This window comes from Ictidomys tridecemlineatus, chromosome 7 (assembly GCF_052094955.1).
Source record: "Ictidomys tridecemlineatus isolate mIctTri1 chromosome 7, mIctTri1.hap1, whole genome shotgun sequence".
In the NCBI taxonomy this organism is placed as follows: Eukaryota; Metazoa; Chordata; class Mammalia; order Rodentia; family Sciuridae; genus Ictidomys; species Ictidomys tridecemlineatus.
This window is the reverse complement of record NC_135483.1, coordinates 13,523,081-13,550,644: the sequence shown is the minus strand read 5'-3', so window position 1 is coordinate 13,550,644 and position 27,564 is coordinate 13,523,081. Positions and strand designations below refer to the sequence as shown.

At 41.8% G+C, this 27,564-nt stretch overlaps 2 long non-coding RNA genes across 3 annotated transcripts in view; one reads left to right on the top strand and one right to left on the bottom strand.

Annotated features, from left to right (window-relative positions):
* Positions 1 to 824: 824 nt before the first annotated feature.
* The window catches only part of LOC144365279 (uncharacterized), a 33,107-nt gene continuing 6,367 nt past the window's right edge, over positions 825 to 27,564 (bottom strand). Inside the window, exons 1-3 of one of the 2 annotated variants that reach the window (XR_013423581.1) lie at positions 21,570 to 21,651; positions 5,542 to 5,734; positions 825 to 1,473 (exon numbers count right to left, since the gene is read on the bottom strand). This is a non-coding gene — a long non-coding RNA (uncharacterized LOC144365279). Of the gene's footprint in view, positions 1,474 to 5,541; positions 5,735 to 21,569; positions 21,652 to 27,564 lie in introns of those variants that run through there. The other variant, XR_013423582.1, reaches the window with a different exon arrangement.
* Positions 16,350 to 17,583, top strand: LOC144365278 (uncharacterized). The gene is made up of 2 exons (XR_013423580.1): positions 16,350 to 16,705; positions 17,313 to 17,583. It is a non-coding gene; the product is annotated as an uncharacterized LOC144365278 (long non-coding RNA).

Here is a 27,564-nt window from a genome sequence, read left to right as displayed (position 1 = left end):
CTTACTCTGTCACTGAATAGACTGCTGGCGAACGTCTGCTATGTATGTCAGGGGCTTATATAAGACACCAGAATAAGAAACAAACAAACAAAAACTGATTACTACAAGTTCATCAATGAGTCACAGTTTAAAGGTGGGAGGAAAGTGACAGTGAATCATGAATTGAGCAAAAAAAAATATATATATATAAAACTATTATTTTCCATATTCCTGAGGAATATGGAAAATACATTGTGACCTCACACTGTCTAGGAGACCCAAAGTTTTCCCTGGGGTTGAGGGAGCCCTAACACATACATTGGATTTGGTCACATAAAATTGGTAGGGAAGGAAGAGAAGTGTTCTCAGACAGTGAGTCAGGCAGAGGCACAGAGCCTTGCCCAGAGGAGACACGTGAAATATTTGTCTTATAAATAAATAAATCCGTGTAGGAATGAATGAACATTTGAAGAAGCCTGACACATTGATGCTCCCTGGAATGTGTAAGATTTGGAGAGGATAGCCATGGAGATACAAACTGCAGGAAAGTTTGCAATAAGTTTACACATCCAAATAAGAAGCTGTGATGTAATTATGGTTTTCTAATGTAATTTGGTTAACAATGGACTCAAGTTCCTGGTTAAATCCCCAATTGTCCTCTTTACCTATGCATATCTCCCGCATTTGAATCATGAACTGGTTTAGTTGGGGAAGCTGAAAACTTGAACCGATTATTACTATAACTGATTAAGCAACCCAGGCCTTTGTATAAGCTTACAATGTTGCGTTACACTTTCATTGATTTATTAAATATAGATTAGTCAATAAGCACTTTTCAAATCCAATAATTTTCTTAAGCATTTATTGGGCCTGAGGAATTGAACTTGGGCATATAATGGTAAACAAAACAAGTGTGCCTTCTACAGTTATAGAGCTGAGAGTCTCCTGGGTAGACACAGCGTACAGACCCAAGTCCTGATGAGTACGTTCAGTGGAGGTCCGTGTTATGAAGGAAAACAACGTGCTCCAAGAGAGAATAATGGAAGTGGGAGAACTAATTTAAATTATCTGGTTATGGAATGTGATAAACACCGCCTTTCCCTCTTGCAGACACGGCTTATGCCTCCCTTCCCTAGTTCCCCTTTTCATTACTAATAACATGCCGGCTTTCTTTAGGGTGATAACAAACACAGTCGAGAGGCTCCTCCATGGCTAATCTGAGTTTCCCGTGGTACATCCATTCCTCTCTGCTGGGTTCTCATTCTCCAGGCTCTCCTGCAGCTAAGGATGACCACGTGGTTCAGTTCTTATCGTTGAAACACAGAGATTGTCTTCGGGGGAACTTCTCGGAATAATTTCTCATCTTAACAAAAGAGATAAATGTGGAGCAAAGCTGCTGTTCCTCTTCATCTTTCCTTGAATATCTTGGCAGGCAGGTATGGAGTTTCCAGTCACAGCAGCCATGGTGGTCTCATGATGATCAAAACCAACAGTCTGCAGATAATGAGAAGACACACAGAGAGCCTGAGGTCCTTATCCTAAAATCAAATACCTTCTAACTTCCAGGTAAATAAAAAACATAGTTTTTATTTTTTTTAAATTTAAGAATGTTGATTCAGCTGAAAGTCACAGATTATAGGCTCAGTATTGATAGGGTTTGTCTATTTTGTTAAATTCTGGTACATAAAAGCCATTTATTAAACATATATTTAGTGAATGAGCAAAAGATAAAAGGAATTAATGAAAAACTGTTGAAGCTGCAGGGGACTATAGGGAGAAGAAATTTTGAGATAACTTATCAACAAATCACTCCTCACAGGTTGGACCAAGCAGTCACATAGAGCACTAGAGAAAACCCCAGGAGAATGACACACTGTGTTCTGGGTAATCGAAGTTAGCTAAAGCAAGCACAAAATCTACCTTAACAAAATTGCTTTAGAGGAGACATTGTTTTCTTAGATCAATTATAGAATTAGAGAAATTGGATTGAGTCCCTTGAATTTCTCTAGTTCAACATTTTCCATTCAAGCAAACTTTATCTTACCATTGTCACTTACCATCAGTATCCTACAAGTCCTAGCTACAGCAATAAGGCAAGAAAAATAAATAAACAGCATACAGATTAAAAGGGAAGAAACAAAACCATCCCATTCATAGATTATATATCACTGTGTAAAAAGAAAGTCCCAAAGAATTTACAAACTATCAGAACTCATAAAAGAATCTAGAAAGGTCCTGAGATACAGAGTGTATATTCAAAGGTTAATTTTATTTCTTTATACAAGCAGCAAAAATTGAAACAACTTTGAACACAATAACATTTAAAATGATGTCAAGAAACAACAAAGAAAGGAATAGCTCTGAAGTTTCCAAGGTCTCTTCTCTGAAAATCGAAAACAATTGCTAAGAGTAATCAAGGGCTTAAATAAATGGATAAACCTGCCATACTTATAAGTTTAAAGACTAACTGTTCCTCAGACGTTCTCCACAAATTTATCTATAGATTGAGAGCAAACCCTCTTAAAGTCTCTGAAATGGTTTTGCTGTTGCTTTGGGAATAGATGAACTGGTCCTGAAGTTGACACAGAAATGAAAAGGACCTAGACAAAGGAATTTTGCAGAAGAAAACTGGAAGACTCCCACCATTAGATTTTGAGAACTACTACCAAGCTGCACTTTTTATCACAGCACACATTTTGGTGTAAGAATAGACAAATAGGTTGAGGAAACAGAAGAAAGAATCCATAAACAGGCTCACAAATACCTGGTCATCCAATTTATAGCAACAGTTTCAACCCAATTCAGAGGGAGAGGACGATATATAGATGGTGCTATTGGGTATAGATACAGTAAAAAAGAAACTTTGCCTGTACCTCATATAATATACAAAATCTAATTATAGATGGAGCACATGCCAGATGTGAAAGATGAAACAAAGTAAGTTCTGGGGGGAAATAAAGGATACTATTTCCAAACCTTGGGAGAGCAGAATTCCTTAAAAAGGACACTGGAAGTAGAAAAGTAAGGCACAGCTCAAGATGAAGTTTTTATGATACTGTATGTATATGTCACACTGGACAAAAAGTTCATACCCACAATACAATAAGAACTCACATATGTTTACAGCAAAACAATAAATACACACTTTAAATGTGGCATCAAACACTGGAACAGACATTTCACTCTGATCTCTTATCAGGAAAGTGAAAACTGACTTGGAAACTATATTGCGTTCCGTTCATTCCCTAGATTGGCTAAATTTTAAGAACACTAGCAAAACTAAGTGTTGGTGAGTTTGAGATGTAACTGGGACTTATATTTTGCTAGTTGTTCATTGTGTGTGAATTGGTCCAGCCCCTTTAAAAACTGTTGGCACTGTCTACTGAAGCTGACCACCTGCCTACACTAGAAACCAGCGGTCCCATTCCTACATATGTACCCAAAACAAAATGTGTTGAGAGTTAAACGCAAAAATATTCATAATAACTTTGATTCATAATAACCCCAAACCAGAACCAATTCAAATGTTTACGAACATGAAAAAAGATAAATAAATTATGTTCTATTTATACAATGGATCAGTACTTGCTGATTAACACAACTGTTGATATATACAAAAGCACAGATGAAACTCACAAATATGAAATGAGACAAAGAAAAGTGCTTTCTGTACAACCATATTTTTTTAAAGCCCAAGAATGAGCAAAACAAGCTCCTGCCATGGGCGTCAGGATGGGGGTTACGTCCATGCATGTTGGTGAGAAGGGATGAAGGGAACCATTTAAGATGATAGAAATGTTCTCTGCCTTGTTTGTTGGTGGCTACACAGGTGTTCACAGGTGTAAATATAGTTAAAAATCAGTAAGCAGGACACTTAAGGTTTGCATGTACTTTATGCCTCAATTTAAAAGTTGAAAATATAATTTAAAAATTATTTTATATTTCGTATCCTTGGGCTCCCTCTCCTCCTCTCCTCTCCACTCCCCTCCCCTCTCCTCTCCACTCCCCTCCCCTCTCCTCTCCACTCCCCTCCCCTCTCCTCTTCCTTATTTCCTCCTCTTCTTGTTCTCCCCCATCACCTCCCTCTTTTAGAAGGTGAATCAGACCTCAGAGAAGCTAAGGAAGTCCCATGGGTAAAATTCAGGTTGGAGTAGACTCTACTAACTGTCCAAAGAAAGACAGTCAAGTCGAATTGGGGCTTGAATTGCCCACTTGGAATCTACAACAAAGACGCACTGGATCAATAACTGCCCCAGATTCCACTGGGGAGATACAGCCTTGCAGGATGCATCTCTCTGGTTGCTGGTTTAAATTCTGAGGGGAAGGTGCAGCAGCAGAGAACTGCTTTCCAGTGACAGTGGCCCTGTCCTGTCTAGACTGGGCTGCAGCCCCCTTCTATTCATGATTAGCAGAGCAGACTCCAGGCTCAGCACACAGCCCTCTGGGGCCCTGAGCCCTCACCTGATACTTGAAGTGCCCTTGTATTGTTCTGATGACATATAAATACTTTCCACTCACTTTTTCATGGGTAGATATTTATTGGGTGCCTGTAAAAGCTACCTATGTATATTAGGGATTAAAATTTAGGAGTACTTTTCTATCTTATTTAATATTATTTGTGATTTTTTTTACCCTGTGTAAAATAAAAAAAATAAAAATCACAATTATCACTAATTTGATGATAATTGATCCCCATACCGTAGCTATGAGAAAGAAAATAAGGGCACAGCCAGAAAAAGTAAGCAGTGACATCCTGCTTCCCTCCACAGAGGCAGAGAGAAAACACACACACACACACACACACACACAAACACTTAAGTGAAAAAGCTTCTGTAGGCTCATTTGAAGTCCGAGCATTTTGAGCGTTTGTATTTTCAGTCTTTCCAAAAGAGTAAGAGTCTATGGCATGCCTGTGTATGTCCATGTGTGTGCTTACACATACAGATAATTTCATAGGTGTGTATTTGATTTTGTGAACAAGTGTGTATGTGTGCATGTGTTTCTGACTCTGGCACATAAGGATGCAGAAGTATAGTATGCAGTTGTGTGCGTGTATGTTGGGGCGGAGGGAGTGCACATAAGACTGTCCCAGGCTTTACCTTACCCTAAAAGCTGAGTAAGAATATATCAAGTATGAGTCAGAAAGGGGAAGGGTTAACTGTTTAATGAATATGAAATTCATTCAAAAGCCTGTGGTTTATAACTGGTGAGAGGAAGTTTGAGAAGTTTCTCGTAAAGTTACAATAGCCAGACCTGCAAAGGAAGCCCCTCCTAGCTTGGAATTCCAGTGTTTCCTAGAGTTTGAAAGACAGCCAAAAAAATGACCAGGCATTTAAAAGAGAAGGGGAAACCTGGAGTGAAGGGCACAAATCCTTCCATCTTCCTTCCCCTCCACTGCTCTTTCCTTCCTCCTTCAAAAACAATCAGAGACGCTTACTGGAGATCTCATGGATTTATACTGAAGATCTTCTCTTTACCTCTTCCCTCTGTTTTCCTCCGTGCCTGTTCTTCTAGTGTGGCCCAGTACTTGGTTCAGGAGAAACCTTTAAACTCAAATTCTACCTCTTTCTCCTTTCGCTGAAAGAACTCAGGTTTCCTCTTCTGTTGAGTGGGTACGTGGACTCTTATCTTGAAGCAGTTGCCGTGAGCATCAGATGGCATGAGCCAATAGCCTAAGTCAGGCTCCAAGCTCCATGGAAACAGGAAACACCCCTGGACAGTTCATCTTCATTTATCTAGCGTGGAGATTGATGCCCTAAAATATTTTTAACAAATGCATATATTAAAATGGACAAATTAAATATTAGACATTTTTTAAAAATGAATCATTCAGTATTATTGTAAAACCATTTGGTGATAATGGGGAAAGAGAAATAGGGAAGCATTCCTTTAATCTACCTCTCTACCAATTCCAAAGGAAAGAGGAAAGGAGGAAGCAGACGGTCTGGGTGGGACTGGCATCTGACTTCTTCGCTGTCTGCCCTCCTCGGGGTTGAAACCCCCATCCCAACCACCCTTTGCTTCAGACCTCTCGCAAACACACGTTCCTTCATTGACCAACAGGCAGCACCTCTGTATGGCCTTGGCATTGACAGGGTTGTGATATAATCACGCTGTGGGGGTAAGGCACAGACTGCAGACAGGCATACCCAGGTATAATTACTATCTAGTACTTGGTGGCTGTGCGAGCTCAGCTGTCAAACAGACATGGGGAGGCCTGCTTTCCAGGACTCTTGGAAAGAATTCATTCTCTGTCTCTCTCCCCCTGCCCCATGTCTCTCTCTCCCTGTCCCTCTCCTCTCTGGTATCAATAGAATTGAATTTATACCAGATGCTTACGATTTTTTGAAATGAGGTGCACAGTAGAACATAGAACCCATGATTCCATATCACAGAGTGTCCCAGGGAACCTTCTTACCGAAAGAATTGGGTGGAGAGTGGTGGGAAGGATGAAAGGGAGGACAGGCTGGGCAGACAGACAGCAGAGACAGAGCTCTCAGAAATACAGAAGTTCCTGTCCTACCCTGAAGGTGCGGAGCAGAGCTCACAGGGAGCGTCTTCTGCCTCCCCATGGGGCTGGTGGGGCTGAGGCTGCCAGGAGCCTGGCTTTTTGTCAGGACTTGAAAGGCCATCTTCTCCTCCCAAAGGGGGACTCACTCTTGGTGTGTACTTTAGATTTAGAGTTGAAAATGGGAATGAACGAGTGATTTCCAGAGAGTTGTCATATTTACTCAAATCTGATCAGCTCTTCCTAAGTCAAGACAGGGTTCCCCATGGGGCTCAGGAATGACTTTAGGAGGCCGTCGGAAGTCCTGGGAGAGTGTTCTCAAGAAGAGCATCGGGGTCAACGGGAGCTCTAATGGTCCAGGTGGAGCCAGGCACAGCAAAGCCCTTGAAAGTGGGGGAGAGAGGAAGATCGATGACCTTTCCCAGCTCCCTGTACCGGACAGGGAAGGTGGTCATCTTCACCAGGTTCTCATGACCTGTGAACTGTGACTGAAGAGAAGTCGTCCTATTCCAGTTGGGCAGGGGTCTTGGGAGACCCATTTCAGGTGCACAGACCTGTAGACAAGACATTTATTCATCAAAACTTACTCATTTGGAGAGAGAGGATTTGAACAGTCAATAGAAGGTACAATTAAAGATTGTTTTCTTCTTCCTCTTCCCCAGGAAGTTTATCTAGCCTCAGCTTCCTTATCTGCTACATTCTGTACTGACAAAAGAATAATCCACACTTGACACTTTGGAAGGAAGAAAACCATCAAGCATACAAAGGATGGCCTGCCAGATGCTGGCTGGGAAGTGAAATCATGAATCAATATGTGGGCATCCTTATCATGTCGTCTCAAAATGTCCAGCTTTTAGGGTTCAATGTTTTCCCCTATGAAATCCCCACAGAAAGTAGAAACTAGAACTATGGACTAAAAGAAAAGACCTATTTGAATTTTTCTTCCGGTGAACTGCCTTTTTAGTTATTTTTGTACATTTTCTTGGTGGGTGAAGCATAGCAAACAGGGTTGTGTTTCTTTCCCACAGACACCAAATTTCTTCGAACAATACGTGAAATGGCACATATTACAGGGCATTTACCACACGACATCAAAGCTCTAAGAGGAAATATGGGTTGGGGGAGAGGGAGGAAGTGGCACCTAGAAATATGGTTCTCACAGGTCACCGCACAGCAGCAGCCAGAGGCCTGAGTTTCATGGTGGAGCAAGGGGCTCTCTTCTCCACCATATTGGTCCTTGCACCTGCTTTCCATTATTTAGGAAGCAAATGAGCCAGATTCTTGCTGCCAAAAGCTGATCAAATGTTTCTGATAATTCAGGGAATCCTAGCCTTGAGAGCCGGACAGGAGGTGAAGAGGATATCTGGGCCAGGCTCCTTCTAACAGCAGAGGACGGTTAGGATGCCACTTTGAGAGACCAGGCAACTAAGGCTCAGAGGGGCTCTGGAATCCTCCTCTGGTCCAAGAGACCAGGCTGCAAGTCTCCTGGATGGAGAAGGACTCTCTTTCCTTCATCTCACAGGCCTCCTCAACTAACCCCCAAGGGCTGTGTAATCTGCATAGTAGCCAAATCTACAGCTGTGAGAGCCTAGCCCCCACCCCCACACACACCCACCTTTAAAGGGCATACTACAAATTTGTAGCAGATCATCACCCCTGGGGTTTAGCTTTGGGACTTCCTAATTCTCAGAGAAACGTAAACAAAACTGCCTCACTTTGCATAATAGCTCAACTTGGAACAGAGTGAAATTATACTAGGCCGATCATTTTCATTTGTAGCAAGATATTTTTAAACATGCCTTTCTTAGTATAAAAATGAATACAAACCTATTATGAAAACAAAAGATAAATATAATAATGCTTTTTTAAACATTTAAAAAGTCATCATCCGTGTTTGGGTATACAGCAGAGGTCAGCAAACTTTTCCTCTGGAGAGCCAGATGGCAAATATTTTGGGCTTTGAGACCTATGGTTTCTATTGCAACCTTTCAATTGTGCTGTTGTAGCACAAAATCAGCCATCAACAATACATAAAGAATGAGTGTGGCTGTGTTCCAATTATTTACAAAAACAGGTGGCAGGTTAGATCTGGCCTGAAGGCCACAGTTTGCCAACCCCTTGCCTATAGAATTGAGAATTTTTTCCTACATGCATCATATCCGGTATGCAACTGTGCATCCTGCTTTCTATTCACTTCATGGTATATCGTAAATCCTTTCTCAAGTTATTGGACATTCTTTGCATACAAAATTCTTCACAAAATTTTGCATATTTCCCCCTCTGATGAATGCAGCAAAACTAGCATGACACTTTGATATTCAGAAGTTCTCTTAATATTTCACATACTATGATGAACCTCTATATGCATTAGATTTACATCTTCATTTCAAGTTATTTCCATTAGATGGATTTCTGGAACTGAGTTCATTTAAAATACTCTTGGAAATGCCATCACTTCTCTTTCTCAAAAAGCTTCAGCAACTTACTACCTGAGAACAGGGTATGGAGAGGCCCACTTCTCCCTCACCACACCAACATCTGACCCTTCCAACTGCCCTGCAGGTCTCAGGCTGTGAAGAAGCAGGAGGCTCAGGCCACCAAGTCTACTCTTCCTTCACTCCAGTGGCCCCTGCAACTCACTCCCAGCTCTAGGCAGAGGACAGAGAATGGACCTATTATCTTTCGGAATGCTCCTTCCCTCTTCCTGCCTCCTCACATCTGGATGGAATGGAAATCCTGACTTCCCGTTTCTCTCCTTACAGAAAATCCCAAATGTCAATTTCCAATTAACCCCCCCCCTTTTTTTTTCTTTTTTGCTTCCTCTCGGTTCAACTCTAAACCCTTTACTGATGTTGTATTTCCTCAAAATCAGTCTGAACCTGCTTATTTAAGACTCCCCACTTGTCCACTCTTGGTCGAATGTCTTCACTGAGACAAGAATGTGTAAAGAGGCCCTGGAGAAAATAGGGAATAGTGGGGTCAGGGGTGGATGTGTTCAATTTCTAGCCAAGGAAGATGGTCTATTGATTAGATCAGGCCTGCATCAGGCCTTTCATTTGCAATCCTGCCTCCAGCTAATGAGGATTATCCATTATATCTCTTGAATTTTTTCTAGAGATTGGCTAGGAACAGACGGACTAGGCTCAAATTTTGACTTTGGAACTGATGAAGTATGAGACCTAGGCAGAGTCATTTAAGCTCCGTAACCCTCTATCTCACATCTGTCAAATGGATACCATCTTTCTTCTAGAGTTGTTTTGAAAAGTAAATTTGATTTTGCACTCTAATTATGATTAGAGTGCAAGATCGTAACTGCCTATTCACCCCATTCTGTTTTCACGGTCACCTGACTTCAGGCTGGAAGAAACGGTGAGTCCATTAGGGCCTCTTCCGGGTAGTCAGGCATGACTGTGCGCCTGCACAGCCCCTCACTGCTTCCTCTTCCCCGGCCTCGTGGGCCGCCCGTACCCTCCCAAGCCCACTGCCCCACACACATTTCAGCAGCTCTAGACCTTTACTCAGGATGCCCAGGTTTTGTTTTTGTTTTTTTTTTTTTCTCACTTGGTCTTTTCTCTCCTACATCCTCACTCAAGAGATGTTCAAAGTCATCCCATATCATCTGCCTTTGGAACGTCACCCCTACACGCACCTGGCACACACTCCTTCCCATGCATTTCCATTGGGGTACTTTAGTCTCGTTATGACTTAGATCTTCAATGTCCCCCAAAGGCTCATATGCTAGAGACTTGGTTGCCAACCTGGACCACAGTTGGCAGGGGGTGGGACCTTTAGAAGGTAGGGCCTATAGGAAGGAAAACTAGTTTGAGGGGGAATGTCCTTGAAAGGAATATTGTGACCCCAGCCCCTTCCTCTTGCAGCCACCATGCAATGAGCAGCTTTGCTCTTCCACTGCCATGATTTGCTGTGCCCAACAAGGACAAGGCAACTGTACCATGTGACCACAGACCGAAATCTCTGAAACCAGGAGCCAAAATACATCATTTCTCCTTAAAGACTGATTTTCTCAGGTATACTGTTACAGTAACAGAAAACTGACTAACACCGCCCCGTACAAGTGTTTATGGGGCATCATTGTTGTGCTGGGAGCTGTGCCATGCACTGTAAATACCCCTGGAGCAAGATAGAACTTGTTGTTCTGCTCATGAAATTTACAATCTAGCTTCTGATTTTGACCTTCCCGTTAGTTGGCAGCCAGGGGCTCCCCTCCCAGACGGGTGGACAGGGTGGTGTGCCATTCATCCCTGAGCCTTGTGAGAGGCACAGAGTAAGCACTAAGGGGATGCTTGTGGACTGACTAAATGCTGTCTTGCCAACAGAAGGCCAGGACGTCCTTGAAGACAGACGGTGTCTGTTTTATTTGAATCCCCCACAAACAGCTAGCTCAGAGCCTGGCCCAGGCAACCTAAGTCAATGACTTTGGGAGGAAATGAGTTACTGACTTCACTTTGTTTCCTGATCCCTTTCCCTTAATTTTTGCCAAAGAAAACAAAATTCAGTGAAAAAGCAATCAGCAGACAGTGGGAAAAACTGGTTCCCAAACCTAAATATCACTCCGTATCCTGGAAGAGAAGAAGGAGCTTCATAAGTGTTGAAATGGAAGTATTTAACTATAATTATTAACCGTCACCACTGCTGATTGCTGGTTTCTACAGCCATTACCTGCTTGCTAAGGGAGTTTGGCTGAGGCAGTGATCATCTCAGAGCCTCAGTTTCTTTTTCTGTAAGATGGAAACCAAAAAGCACATACTAAAGTGTTCAGGGATAACTCAACTAAAGGAGGTATCTATCTCCTAGTAGAGAGTGGTTGTTTAAGAAGTGCTAACTTTTTTTTGCCCCACAATTATTCCAATAATTACGGCAACACTTTAAGTGTTTCTTTAACAAAAGTGGCTCAAATTTTTCCTCTATTAAAACCACAGATTCTTATTCCAAGAGAGTCATGTCTATAGGATGACCCCAGAGGATTTTCAATTGTCTTAGCACAGAGCATGGTGCTTTAATGAGAGACTACAAGCAAGCAGCCAAGAGTGCTAACTGGGTAGTATCAAGTATGTCTGGATCAAATCTATTCATTCATTCGATACACGTTCATGGAGTCTGACCATGCACCAGGAATAGTAGTAGGTGTAGGATACGACAGAGAGCAAGTTTCTGTCATCCTGTAGTTGACATTCTGCAGAGGAAGACAGCACCAAACAACATAGGTATGAAATATATATATATGTGTGTGTGTGAAATGGGGTGATGGAGGGCAACGGAGTAGGGGACACTGTGGAAGAGCAGGGTGGGATCAGCCCTCTGATTTCAACTCACAAGATACACGATGGTGGGAAAAACCAGCTTCATAAGTTGAGAGACACAGTAAAAAATGGAAGAATAAGACCTGCTGCTAAAAATCTTGATGGACAGCAGCAGAGATTAAACCAACTGTGGGTCCCACCAGGAGCAAGCACCCGGTGTATGGACTCTGCACCCATGAATCCAGTTCCGACCTTGGGCAAGTTGTTGGATTCAGTATTCAGTTGGGAAGTGACTCAGAAATACTGAATCACTTGATTGGAACAACGGATCTAAATTTTTTTGTCCCAGGTACGGGATTAGACACTGCAAAGGACATTTTTTTCTCCATGATGCCTTGAATAGGAGCTCTTTATCTGCACCTCAAAAACCCCAGAGTTGGGACAGCCTTGCTCAAGTTCTATCTGCCTTCTTCTGGAAGCTTACAGGATAGGGTGGCCTGCCCTGTGTGAGGTGTGGGTATATGCACTGGTCATGTCTGTCTCTTCCCCCTGGGAAGCAGCCCATAGTCTCTATCACATCTCCAAAGAGATGTGTGGCTCTCCATACGTGTTGAAAACTATTACTTGAAATGGAATCAGAAATGTCACTTATTCACAGACATGCAATATTAATTTCTACTGTGTTTTTCCTATTGTTTATGCCATATTTCTAATTCATCTCATTTGAGCTCAGGACTGTCAATGCAGTTAGACAGAGCAGAGCCCCATCTTTCTCACCAATGTGCTCCTGAACACACTCACCATTGGAGGGCATCGCTGTGTACCCTTTCAGTGTGGGCTTTGCCATCCAGAGCAGCCAATCAAGGGCAGAGACCGCAGTTTGACCTTAAACTATTCAACTGCACTTAATTACCCATTGTAGTGGAAGCACATAAATACAGGATGTCCCTTCACTCCGCGATTCTGCTTTGCCTCATTATCAAAAAGACAAATGTAATTCACGTCCAATTACTCACTCACCGAAGGTCAGAATATTTATTTTTATCATACTTGTGATTTTTAGGATTAGTGATATCAGTATTTATTCATGGCTAACCTAAACCAAACATCCTGTTGATATCTTTAAAGAGCCATACAGTTATTGTCACAGGTATGCTGAGTCACAAAGCAAATATGAAGTTTATGAGCTGACAAGGGAAAGGCCACTGGGAGGTAGAGATAAGTGGGCCCGGGTAATCAGGAGGGGGGTCTTGCCAAATAGATGTGTTGTTTATTTATATTGTCCATTTATTGAGCTCAATAGGTGTGTAGGAAACTGAAACTAGCCAAAACACTGAGGATTTTAAATTATTAGTAATCTTTTTGAATTTGCTCCTGGTGGTGACTGTGTGATTCAATTTACCAAACACTCATGTTAGAAATCATTTTTTCCAGTTAGTGGGATAGAGCTTTGACAACTTGGACAGAAAAGTTGGAGAGATGGGGAAATAAATGAGGCTCATGTGATCAGTATCAATTCACTCAGAGACCTAGAGTGGCCACAACTGCTGTCCATTCATCCTAAAATCCTGCAGTCGAGAAATGAGATTGAGGGCTGGGCCTGGGCTCAGTGGCAGAATGCTTGCCCAGCATGTTTGAGACACTGGGTTTGATTCTCAGCACCAAATATCAATAAATAAAATAAAGGTCCATTGTTAATGAAAAAAATTTTAAAGTAATGAGATTGATGTAAAGTGGCAGTCTTGAAAGGGAGAACCCATGTAGCCATGTGCAGTTGACCCCTTCCTTTCTTCATCTGAAGTCACCCAGACACATTTTATTATCTTCTGCCACTGTCACAGAAACACTGTTAACTAATTGCCTGAACTTCTCATCCATTCTCTCTTTGCAGATGATGTCCTTGTTTTATGTGTGCTTGCTATCCTAACTATTCCCTTTCTGTATCTAACTATCTACAATAAGCAGGATATATGCGTGAGTGTGCACACACACACACACACACAAGGGTGTGTGTATGTGTATGTGTGTGTGTTTATATGTATTTTTTTTTCCTTAGAGCATCTTATCATTTCCCTCAGTGTCCTTGGAAAGATCAATCTAGGAGTCAGATTTCTAATGGAGTCTTACTAATCTTACTAGTAGCTGTAATCCATGGACAAATACTTTACTTTTATGCTTTGGTTCCTCCATCTGTGAAAGGAGAATGTGAACCACATGATTACTTAAATCCTTTCTCACTTGATCACTCTATATTTCTATAATTGCTATCTAGTTTCTACCGGCAACATGGTCATTACTACGGCAAGTCCAAATTGGGGCAAGGTGAACGGTCTCTGAGTCTTTAGTTGAGAGTAAATGAAATATGAGCCATTGATATTATATAATCTCCAGAAGAGCAAATCTGATGTTTGAATACATAAAAATACATTGAGTTTTGGAATATGAAATTTCTACGTTGATAGATTTTTAAAAATGCTTGAAGGAAACTGATTTTATAAGGTGCTTAGTTTGTGGAGTCAGAGAACAGTAGGAACAGCCTGCCCTGCTCTGCTCTGCTCACCTCACAAGAATTCAGTTCTTGATGCCATTTAAAAAAAAAAAAAAAAGGAGAAGACTAAATTATGGACAAAGAGAGACCGACACATTCATTAGATGGAGAGCAAATTGGGAGGGGAATTAAAGGCATGTGTGGAAAAATGGAAAAAAAGATAAAGGGGTTCTTAAGCTTAGAGATAGCAGCATTTTTTTAATATTTAAAAGATATGTGCAAAATACATAATGTTTCTGCACCCATAAAAATGAAGAAACATCCCTGATCAGGAAGATTCAGAGTCATATAAAGATGATTCGGGGAAGAGCCATCCCAAATTTGGAAGCTCCAGGCCGGCTATGTGGCTCCAAGCTGGCTATGTGCCACAGCTGGGGCGCTTCAGTTCAAACAAACAGGTAGCTCGAGTAGCACATGGTGGGAGCCCCGGCTAGCAGTTCTTAACCTGGGGTTGGTGTGTTTCCTAGCGGACATTTGGTAATGTCTGCAAATATTTTGTGATGTCACAATTCACAGAGGTCAGTGGTATTGCTTAACATCTAATAATGCCCAAGGTAGTCCTTCAACAACAAAGAATTATCCAGACCAAATGAACCAAAGTTGAGTTTAACAAAGACATTTAGTTGCTAATATACCCATAGCTGTATGTGTATTGGGAGATGGCGGTGGGGTGAAATCGACCTACTAGAACAATGGTCATGTACGGAATTATTTAAAATCATACTTTAAAAAGAATATTAATCACGTGCAGAAATGTAAATGAAAAGAGATATACAACATTAAATGGTTATGATAAATCATTGAATGAAAGAATACATCTATAAGGGAACTGAATGAAAATGTTAAGTGATTATATCTGATCCATGGGGCTATTGGTGTTTTTTTGCTTTGCTTTATTGAAATGTTTTTCCTCTATTTCTCTAACAGTTATAATGCAGAGATGCTGCTTTTAAATTCGGAAGCAGGAAAAAAAAAACCTTAGATGAATTTTTAAAACCTGAAATGCCCTTACAGACTGAATGGCACATGGTAATAAGAATAACAGTAATAATAACTTCAATTTGGCTGGCAAGCATATGGGGAGAAAGGCATGCTCATTCACTCCCAGTCAGAATGGAAATGGTTATAACCCCTCTGGAAGACAATTTGGCATCATGACTGCAGAGCCTTGAAAATATTCATAGCCTATGACCCAGTCGTTCCAGCTCTGGGAAGCTAGCCTAAGGGAATCATCAAAAATAGGCACAAAGATGTTAATTTAGGCATGATTTATAATGGTCAAAAATTGGGTTCATAATGACTACAAATTGAAAAAACAGTCTTAATTACTAGAAATAGGTGAATGTTTAACTAAATTGTAATAAAGCCATGTGATATCTTAGCCAGCTATTAAACCTAATATTTGCAATGACCAGTGATGTGGGAAGAAATTCATGATACACTGCTAACTGGGAAGGCATAAGGGTCCAGAATGCATAAGAGGGCACTCTCCAAAAGGGCACAAAAGAGCCAAGGTGTCTGCAAGAATATGTCAAAATGTTAGCAGAATAGAAACCTCCTCAGGGTTTGAGATACGATAGGCTTTATTTTTTCTTTCCCTGTATTTTATGCCCTTTTTAAATTGTATAAATAGTGAAACGTATAATCTAATAATTAATGAAATGTATGACCTTATGACCAGACAAAAATATTGGGACAGTTTGTCAAACACCAAATCTGAGTTCAAAATAGTCACTCATTTTAGGAATATCAACTCATTTGACCTAACAGTCACTTTCCAGAGAGGACCGACCCATTGTGCCCATTTTACAGATGATAAAATGGGGCCTGATATTTCTCACTGCTTTCTTCAGAAGCTCTCCTGGACCTTCCCATTCTGGCTAAGGGACACTTTCTCTGAATTCCCGTCATTTTTCTGATTTTTTTTTAATAGATCCTGCCTAGCCAGTAGAGGACACAGAGAATGTTTGCAGACTGAATGAATGGACAACGAAATGAATAACTCCCAAGCTGATGAGCAGCGGCAGAGCCAGCCAGGTCAGGCCAACTTCAAAGCCAGTGTTGTCATGAATGCTCCAGATGGTTTGTGGAAAAGACCAAAGTTCATGCCTGGGCACCTTTCCCAGTGTACAGGACTTACTGTTGGGACAGAGCAGTGCCTGGCCCTGAAGTTACACATTGATCCAGCTCTAAAGGCTTGAATGCCTCCAAAGAACAGCATGGATTTTTCTCTGTGAATCGCGAGCATTTTCTCAGTGCTCAACTTAGCAGCTGGTAATGATTATTGCACCCGTTCCCTTTGAAATTTCATGTGCGTTTACTTAACTGAGCATTGCTAATCTGGAAAACGGGAATGGGTGAAGAACCCTATTTGTAAAGAGGATAACAGGTTAATGAAAAAAGCCAGAGGTATGTAGAGGTGATAATATTTCTACAGAGCTCTGTTCAGTTGAGATGATTTAAGGGCGAGCCTTGGCTGGCTGGTCATAATAAGGGCCACATTATGGAGGGAATTTACTTGGCAATTACCACAGTCTTTGCTAGTGGTTTGCAGTATTTTAGGGCTCCCTGGGTACTTAAGATTAATGTCTGAATCAGTAGTGTTATTGTTGCAAGATCTTGGTGTGATGGGAGCCATTTGAGGCAGGAATTTTTATTCCTTATCAGAACTAAAATATCTCACAGTCTGCAAGAACACCAGTAACTATGGCTTATAGCTACTCTCAAAATAGGCTCAACATCACGTTGATTAGCTTTTTTCCTTGGCAGCTAGAATGCATAAATCAGTATGGAGCTACTTTTTATCATCCAGGTAATATGATTAAAATGGGAATTAGACATGTCTGATCATCCAGAGATGAGAAACTGAAATCATCAACTGCAACCAGGCAAATGATGGTAGAGAATCTACTACGTAAATGGTGCACCGTTCAGTTGGGGCTGCCGAAAGGGATTTTCTGTGTAGCTCATAGAAGATCCCCAGAACCCTGAACACTTGTCATCCTTTCCCTCCTAGATTACTTATTGGGAATGGCAATGGAGTTTTGAGAAAGTCAGATCGGCCCTTGGTTTATGCCTGACCAAAATTAATTTAGTGAATCAACAATTTCCAAAAATCACATTCTGGAAGCAATGAGAAGACTCAATAATGATGATGGTACTACTTTCTCAAGTCCTTGTATCTGCAAAAACTGGCAGTGGAGATGAGGCAAATTTCCATATGCTCTCCTCCAAGAAAATGGTAAAAATGAGTAATGCCTGTTTAATAAACTATGTGGAAAGCCAAACCATCCAGTTAATAGGATCAATGCCTTGACTCCTCCTCCCCAGAAACCTCACCAATTCGGTATTACCATCTCAATGGAAGTAAGGTGAGGACTGTACATGATAAAAATGGTTGTTTCATTGACTCCAAATGGTCAAACAGAACATTAGAAATACCATGGAAACAAGGAGTCACTATGAGGCTATTGGTGAGGTTGAGCTACTATAGACTGACATGATATTTTGGCAGAAGCACACAAGTATCTGAATCCTGCTTTTATCCATGATGGCACTTTCCTAGAAAATCCCTGAGAACAAAGAAAATAATATATGTTAGTTGAATTGTTAACCCCAAATCTCAGTGTAGAACTCTGATTTAAAAAAAAAAAAGATTATGTAGAAAATTCCTTTTTTTCCTGGGAATAGTATTGCCAACTAGTTCCAAATTAAAGCAGGAAAAGTTCAAGTCCTCTACTTCTCTTGGATGATGGTTCTTTCCATTTTAAAAGTCATAGCTGTATCTACCTAGAAATATATAGTTAAATCCATGTGGCTCCACTTCTATAGAACTACCCAGTTATCATCCTAAAACTTGAATGCCCTGGCAATCCTCCTCTTCATCTTCACAGGGGAGAAAAAATAATTAGAGGATCAGTAGACTAAAAGACAGGTATCAAGCTTCTGCTAGAAGCCACTATTCTAAATCGAAAAGAATGAGCAGAGCCAAGATGCAGATGACTTGCTCTCCACAATTACACTCCTCTCTGTCATTCATTCATTAATTCATTCATCAGACCGACATTTGAAGGGCACCAGCCATGCTGGCAGGCATCATGTTGGTGATGAGATGGACACATCCATGGTCTGAGAAGATGACAAGATTGGAAGCCCAGTGGGAAGGACATGAAGATTGTTGCAAGTCATCAGAACTGAGCAAAGGATAGCAAAGGGCGCTGGACCCTGAAGATTTCTCCCTTTCTGAAAATGCAAGAATTGAGGTCAAGATGAGGGGTTTGGAACAAAGCGCACAATCACAGTCAGCCAAAGAGTAAGTCTAGTGTCTCTATGGAAATTGTGCATTTGAAAACTTCCATGTACAAACACACACACACACACACACACACACACACACACACACACACGTGCTTTCTTACTCCATGTGCTCCTTGACAACAAACCCCCAGTCTGTGTTTTTTTTTTAACTTTAACAATAGATATAAAATAGAAAAATGAACAAAAGGAGGGAGGTAGAGAAGGAGGGAGGGAGGGAGGAAGGGAGGGAGGGAAGGAGGGAAGAAAACAACAAAGCAACAATCAGGTGAGCATTCAGCTAAGTTTGTCAATGGACTTGATTGGCTCTTCTTCAACACAGGGATAGGTGCATTGTGCTTGGTCTCAGCTGTCTCAGAATGGGAAGAGGTAACACTCATCCAATGATGCACATAGATCTTCAAGGGAAAGACAGTGCACATGGCAAAAGACAATACTATTAATCATCAAGCACCATTATAAAACACTAGCTTGCTTTCATATCTGTAGGTCTGGTTGCCATTTTTTTCTGGGTGGGATGGACAGAATTCTGAAAAAATACCTAGGTCTTTTTCATATCTTAGAATAGTAATTACAAAAGTAATTAAAATAGTAATTACAATAAATCCCAATTTATTGGTCACTTACTACATGTTAGGGATTCTTGTGGTTTTTTCCTCCTTTCTTTTTATCCCCAAACATCCCAGAAATGGAGATAATTCTAGAATAATTTTCCAGATGAGAAAACAGAAGATAAAATATTTTTTCATGTTGTTATCTGGTCTTAAGAGTTCTCTGATAAGCAGGTATAATGAGCTGTATCTCATAGATGAGAAAACTTAAGCCCAGAGAAAACCATCCTATCTCCTGAAAGAGGTTATACTGGGATCTGAAGTCGTCTGACAAAAAGGCGATGGTATTAGTTATGACATTTTCCTGCCCTTTGGGGCCACATGAAGTCACAGGATCTGTTCTTCTCATAAGCACCACCGCTTGGTAGCAGCCTTTGGTCAAAAATGAGACTGGACATTGACCTTCTTAGTGGAGGTCCATGTTCCTAACATGGATTCATCCACAAATACCAGATTTCACAAGAGGAAATGATGAGGCATTTTTCTGAGGTGTTGAAATTGTTCTCTTTGTCAGTTACCACCACCAGCACACACACACATACACACACACACACACACACACACACACACAGGCAAAATTCCTAAAAGGTAAAAGGTAGCTTTCTTCTCCCATAGTTCCGATTTAGTCCCAAAAGGAAAAAGAAGCTTGCATAATTCGGGCCCCAGTGATTCTTTCATTCTGATTAACTGCAAATCTTTGCCACATTTTTCCTTACTAATTAGTTAAATGTTTAAGCTCCTGAGTCACCAGGCTGTCTACTGGTTACAGCTTGTTCTAACTCTTCCACCCTTAAATGGAACTTGCAATGAACTAGGCACTCAAAAAATTTCCACATTCAAGTCATGAGAAGAAGCCAACAATGAAATCGGTCACTGTGGAGAGGGGTGGAGAGTGGAGCACCAAGACCACCAGTGCTGGGTCAAGGCCGGCGGATATGCTGTCACCGAGAGGAAGAGAGAAGAATTCAGTTGATTCATTTATAGTGTGTGCATTCTTTCTCCTAAGATCCCTGATTCTCTGGTCCCTTGCTGCCTTCAGAAGCACAGCTATTTTAACCTGATGCTTGACTGAAGTTGAATGTCTCTCCAGCCAGGATGGAGCCAGACAGGGAGCCGCTTTCCTGTTCTGGTGGCTAATGGAGGAGCCAAGAGAACAAAGTTGGTCAAAGCCTTGTGGTCCAGGAGAATCGACCGTTCACTCCAGGAGACATGGCATGACTCTAGCCAAAAGCACACGTGGAAGGTGGGAACTTGGCCTCCTCTGGAGAAGACACGTATTCAGCACGGATCATTTCTCTCCCAGATACTCTGCACCGTGCGAGGCTCCCAGTGGGTGCTCCATTAATAACTGTCATGTAAACCTCAGCACAAAAGGCTTTGTGTAGCATTCCATGGCTGTATTTATTGATACAAATTTGTATGAACTTCCACTGACTGGCCCCAAACAACACTTTCTCAAAGACTCGTCAGGATTGTCGCTGCCAGAACACTCGCTGGTCCCAAGCAGCCCTCCTTTCCACCTCTTCTGTAATTGACAGTCTCCATTCTTCACTTTCCACCAGTTTTCCTAAGAATCAAACTTGATTATCACACACACACACACACACACACACACACACACACACACACACACACCACATGAATCCATACCTCTTTATGTAGAATGGAGTTCAAGCCAATCAATATCATATATAAAATGTTTCCACCCTGACTCCAACTCGCTCGTCAATGTTAATCTCTGTTTACCTCCTTCATCTCCCATTTCTGATATTTCCAGAAAATCACCTTACTTTCCTCACCATTCCAAAGGAGAACCTGGTTTGAACTTGGTGGCTTTGTGCTCCCATTTCTCTGCATAATATTATCATCTCCTCTATCTCTGAAAAGCAAATTGTTCTCCATCCTTCCAAAGCTAGTTCAACTATTCCCTCTGAGAAGACCTTTCTCAGTGTCACCAGATGGTTAGTTGCACTCTTCACTGTCAGCATGTCAAGAAAAAAAGAGGTTTAACTCATGTGTGTATTTTACTGCCCTATGAGAGCTTACTGCTCATCTCACTTTTAGACTGTATTTCTGGAAGGTAGAAACTCTCTTGTTATTACTTCTGGATCCTCAGCACCTAGCACAAGGCACTCCATGTAGGAGCTACTTAAGACATTTTAGAATAAATGACAGTTGCATGGATGGAGACCCAGAAAGAGAAAGGCCCAGGATCCTGAGCAGAGACAATGAATTAACAGACATGTCACAGATAATAGTAGAGACTCTTCATTGTATAGAAGAAAGGGGGCGCTAGTTAGCTTAAGGTGCTAGGTTTTCTCTACTTAACACAAGAGACAAGCACAGACCTGAGCCACCAGGCTTTGCAGAGGATCCCAGGCCCTTCACGGAGCAGAGCAAAACCAGGATGCTGCCCTGGGCTCTGGCAGCTCTCACTGTGCTTGTAGAACATTGACGTTTTGGTTAGGGGTGACTAAGAGAGAAGATTTGCATTGGTTAGAAATTACTCAGATGGTATTTCCTTAGGCTTTGCTTTCGTTCTCAGTGAAAGGTTGAAATGCATGAAGCTCTTGGTTTTCCTGTCAGATCATTTCATTAAGAATTTGTCTTTATTGCATAATTTCCAGAAATCTAGGGCAATAGAACTCGAAAATGGAAGATACCCTGACTATCGGAGTCTACCTGGCAGGTGTTGTCTCTGGGATCTTAGGTGAACTCACTACAAGTGCTGGTGAGTTCTTCATTTTCTCTCATGTAAAATGAGCAACTGTGATGGGGTAGGCTCTGAGTCTCCTTAAGGCGTCAGAGTTCACCATGAACTATCTTCCTATGAGCACATCTCTCCTGGGCCTCCAGTGGGCTTGTGCCTGAGCACCCAACAACACCAAGATGGTCTTTGTGATCTAGCAGAGAACACAGACAAAAAACACTGGAAAATATACTCCAAATATTGCTACCGACCACTATTAATGAAATAGGAAAAAGAGGAAAAAAAAGGGCTTAGGTGTTCAATTAAACAGTATGGGAAATTATGCAGTGGAGAACTCAGTCTCATTTTAGATTGAGGGTCGGGGTGTCTTAGGAGGAGATGTCTAAGCTGAGATTTAAAGGGGAAAATATAGTTGTTGGGAAAAAACAATTAAGGTGGAGATTTCCAGGTCCAAGAAACAGTATACAAAAGACCCAAGATGGGAAAGCTTGGCTTGTTTAAGAAACCAAAAGAAAATAAGAGTGATGGGGTGCAGTGGTGAGGGGACTGGTGCTGCATGAAATGAGTAATAGCGAGGGGGTAAGGGCTGGAGCGTCAAAATTGAGACTTTGGTGTTGGGACAAGGAATACATCAGGCAGGACGGTGACCTAATTTGGTCTATATTTTAACTCCATTGTCCCAAACTGTTTAGGGAATAACCTAAATTGGGACCAGCATAGAATACGGGAGCTAAAAATAAGAGGCTACTAAAAGTAGACCCAAAGAGGTACCCGTGGACGGGTTGAGACGAAGGACCTGGATACGTTTGATTAATATTCAAGCAGGCATCAGTGAGACCTGTTGTATTCAGGTGCCTGGGTAATCACTGAGGGACAGGTCACTGTGTGAGGTGCTGGGTAGGACAGTACCCAAGAGTGCAGAGGACAGGAGCCCACTCCCAGGCCTTCCTGAGCTCACAGTTCTGGTGACTGTCACAGCCTCTGGTGAGCATGTTACAATAGCACGATGTGGCCTTTTGCTTTTGCCATACCGAGGGGGGCCCCAGAAGCGAGGAGGGGGGGGAGTTTTCACAAGCAATGAGCCTGTGAGATGAGCCATGAAGGTGTGTTCTAATTTAGCAGGTAGAGAAGGGGAAGCCCCTGAGACAGCACGAGCAGAGGCAGGTGGTATGGAAAGGCACGCTGCGATGCAGGAGCCAGGAGCCGTGGCAGAGCGGGGCCAAGGCAGGGGGAGCTAGGAAGGCAGGATTGGGAAAGTGAGCTGAAGCCAGACTGGAGGGTTCCAAGCCCCACAGGGCACTGTGCTCATGAAGAATATCATGATTAGTTAGCTCTACAATTAAAAAGATAATTCTGGGGATGAGAACCATTACGGTGTAGGATTAGCCTATTCACAGAGTGACTTGAAATTGAAATGGGTTCACAAGTTGGTCTAGAAAACTCTATTTTGGTGACTTGGAGGTGGCAACATATGACACCTTTTTTAGAGGCATGTGTACTGGGGTTAGAACTCAGGGTACTCAGCCACTGAGCCACACCCTCAGCCCTATGTTTTGTATTTTATTTAGAGAAAGGGTCTCACTGAGTTTTTAGCACCTCATCATGGCTGAGGCTGACTGTGAACTCACAAACCTCCTGCCTCAGCCTCCTGAGCCGCTGGGATTACAGGTGTGTGCCACTGTGCCTGGCAAATGACACCTTTTGAACTACCGGGACAATGAAAATGGTAACATTAATATTAAACCCTCATACTTACTTTGTGCCTGTGTTGTTCAGAATGCCTCACGTGTAGTAACTAATTTAATCCTTACCACTCCAGTGGGGCAGATGGCAGAGCTGGGCTTTGATCTCAGCTGACTGCAGCCATTCCCTCTGCACTCCCCTATAACATCTCCCTGCCTCTGGACAAGTGTGAGATGAACCTAATACCCTCAGTCTAGGAAACACCACTGAGGAGAATGGGTTTACACCTGTAGACATGTGAACTTCCCAGTCAAAGCCCCGGAAGTGGACAGACGTACCTCCAGGCCTAGGGAATATTGGAAAACCCCAAGTTTTGGTTAAGACCATTTCATAAAATTTCCTGTGTGGTTAAGAGGAAGAGCACGTGCTCTGTGAGCAGGCCTTCTGTGGGCTGCGGTGGTGGGACTGAAGGGCTGAGGTTGTATGTACTCCAGTTTTCCTTCCAAATTCACAAGTAACACTGAGCACTTCTCCTCTGCGGAGAAAGCAGTCGGGGATGGAGAGAGCTCGGGAGCACAAGTGTCATGGGACTTCTTCACGTGAAAGGGAACATAGATCAAAGAAGGCCCTTCCCACAACCTTGGCCATCTAGCGAGGCTCTTCCATGTAAGAGCGCTTTATGATGGGATTCAAGAGGCAGGAGTGTGTTTACCACCCAAACCATGTCGCAGGAAGATCAACATTATGATGCCCTAGATTCAGTCAATGGGCAAATACGTTTGCCTACCTCACGACTTATCAGACCCATCGTTACAGATATTCGTGGTTTTTCATACTATGAAAATGTAGATTTCCCACTTAACCAAAGATCTTATATTATTCCCAGTAAGCAAACATAATATTTGTTTCTATTGTATCATGCTTACCCAAAGTTGAGGCATTAAAGGAAATAACAACAATTCAGACCACAGATGTCATAGGCTTGTAAAAATGCGAAAATAGATCAATTCCAAAGATGCCTACCCATGCCCTGACCTGGTGCACAAACACCATTGGCAGTTAACATCTTTTGTTGCTGAGTAGATATATCCCAAATCAGAAATATGTCTCTACCAAATGATGAACACCTAGAAAGTAAAAATGGATCTCCCACAATGATCTAAAACTAAATGTACCAACAGGCTCAAAATACTATACAATAATTCCCCAAATTTGTTTGAAATTAAGAATAGAAGATTAGGTAACATTGGATGACTGACAGGAACATTGGAATGACACAATATTATTACATTGCAACGTGACTGTGATAAACAGAATATGAAAGCCTGCCTATCAAAAATTAGCAAGCAATGCAAATCATTAGAGTTCCTTGTGTATAGTTTTCCTTATTGGAAAAAAAAAATTGACAGTAACAAAGCAGCAGCTCAGCCTGCTTTTACTTGTGGAAACTGGAGCTGAGTCTCTGGAGGCTGAGCTGCTGTGTCTTAGGGGAGAGATCACTAAGAACCTGGTATGGAGGGGAGCAGGGAATCGTGCCAGCTCCGTGCAAAGTGGTGGCCAGGTGGAGGAGTTGCCACCAGTCATCCCAAGTCCCTTCCAATGCAAGCATACTCTATGTACTCCTGAAAGTCCTACCCACACCTGTGACAACCCCTTGCATAATGTGACTTCAAACAGGAAAAACCAACTGTGATTTGATTATACAAATTATCACACAGTCTTCTCATGTCCACTGCAACTATTGATATGATAAGTGGCTAATTATTAATACATTGAAGTTTTTCTTACATCTATATAAGCCAAGCTTACAGAATCATTATCTTAATGATTCTTCAGTGTGGGAGAATTGGCAGAAAACACTTTCATTTTCTATTTTGAACCTTTCAAGCACCTTCTATATGATTTATTATAACTAAATCACCAAATTAAGCTAGCTGGGATCGGCCAGTGTCACTTTTTCCCAACCGAAAGTCAGTGCTACATGCTTTTAGACTTTGTTATTTTTCAATTTAACCTATTCAGCTATGTATCTAACAAGCTGCAAAGATTAGGATGGAAACATCTATCCAGTAATCTAAAACATGCTGATCACCTAAAATATGAAATGTCAAACATGAAGGGAACCCCAAAGTTTTCACCTTTATGGTTGGAACCCTAATTCCTCCACTTTCGGGGAATTACCCAAGAGGGTGGCAGAAAGAACATCTATAACTGCACACTAAAGAATCAAAGGAAAGTGTTAATATATGAAAGGAAATAAATCCTACCACTTGGTCCAGACAACTGATGGCCCTAGGATATAGCCTAAAATTAGGTCCTTGGTCCTAATTAATATGAATTACAAGGTGATGAGAAATACACAGGTCTTCTAAAGTAATTGCAATATTCTTCTACAAGCCATTCTCAACCACATGGATTTGGCAAAACGGAATAGACAATCACTCCTGTGATCTTGCTGCTGAGGGCAACAGGATGAAAGAGGGGACACAACTGTGCTGTGCAGGAAGCACCGATTCGTTTTTCTGGGACACATGGTATTTGCTTTTAATATGGATTACACATGTAAGTAATGTTTTTTGACGAAAAAAAAAAAGACTGGAAATAATAGTCTACTACCAGAAATCAGAGAATGTGGATCTCACAGAAGAACATGTAAGAACAAGCAGAAAAGACAGACCTGTCGTGCACGAGAAAGAAGAGGGCTGCAGGTCAGGTGGCCATCCATCCTCTCAGGACTAGCCAGGCTCTAGCACTTATATTTCATCCCCAGAAACTTCTTAGTTCTGGGATAGCAGGACAGCTGGTGACCCTAGCTGCTGGTAACCCTGGCTGCCATTCTGTACAAGGATAGGAAGGCCTGTGAGCAGAAATCCAAACCTTGAGGGCTATCAGCACACTCCCATCGTGGACACTGTGCATGGTGAGAAATGTCCAAACGCACAGAAAAGGCAGGATCAAATAGGCATTGTCCCCTAAGTCATGTTGGTGAAGGATAGCAGTAGCTGTTTAGTAAGAAAAGACCAGTGATAAATAAAGAACCCATTATGTACACATCCTCTACGCATAGTGTCCTCTGTGTTGGCATTTGAAGCTGAAATGATAAATGCCTGATTCATGAGGTGCTGGTCCATCCTCTGCCCAGCCAAACATGGAAGATTTATCAGAGCACTTTTTCCTGTTTATCCCAGCTTCAATGGGAGTAGTGAATCTTCTCAAGACAGGACTTCACACCAGTGCTTCTCAACTGTAACATGCATGGAAGCACCTGGAGATCTTGTCAAAACGTAGATCTTGATATTTTAATTAGGTGAATGGGAGGGTGGGGGCACTAAGATTTTGCATTTCTAACAAGCTCCCAATTTATGCCCATAGACCACACTGAGAGTAGCAAATCTGCAAGCTCCAGCAATCAACCAGATTGGGAGGAAGCCAAATGAAATCTGCTTGACATGCCTGACCTATAGCAATGATACCCACCTCGTGTTCTGTGGATTCACTGAAATCAGCCACATAAAGTTCCTAGCCCAATGTCTGACATCGAAACCACATGCAGTTTTCATTCCAAATCATTTTTAACCAATTGGATTATAAGTTAATTTCATATTAAAACTTCAAAAAACCTGGTTTGTAGAAATCAATGAGAAGGGTAGGCTTATAAATTAATACATATACACACTTAGTTCCAATTTTCTCATATGTAGTGCATTCTTTTGGAGGGGGGTGGGTATTAGGGATTGAACTCTTGATGAACTCACATCCCCAGCTCTATTTTGTATTATATTTCGAGAAAGGGTCTCATTGAGTTGCTTAGTGCCTTGCTTTTGCTGAGGCTGGCTTTGAACTCACAATCCTACTACCTCAGCCTCCAGAGCCACTGGGATCCCAGATGTGTACCACCAAGCCTAGCCAGTACTCTGTTCTTTTCTTGTTCTTTTTTTCTTTTCTTTCCT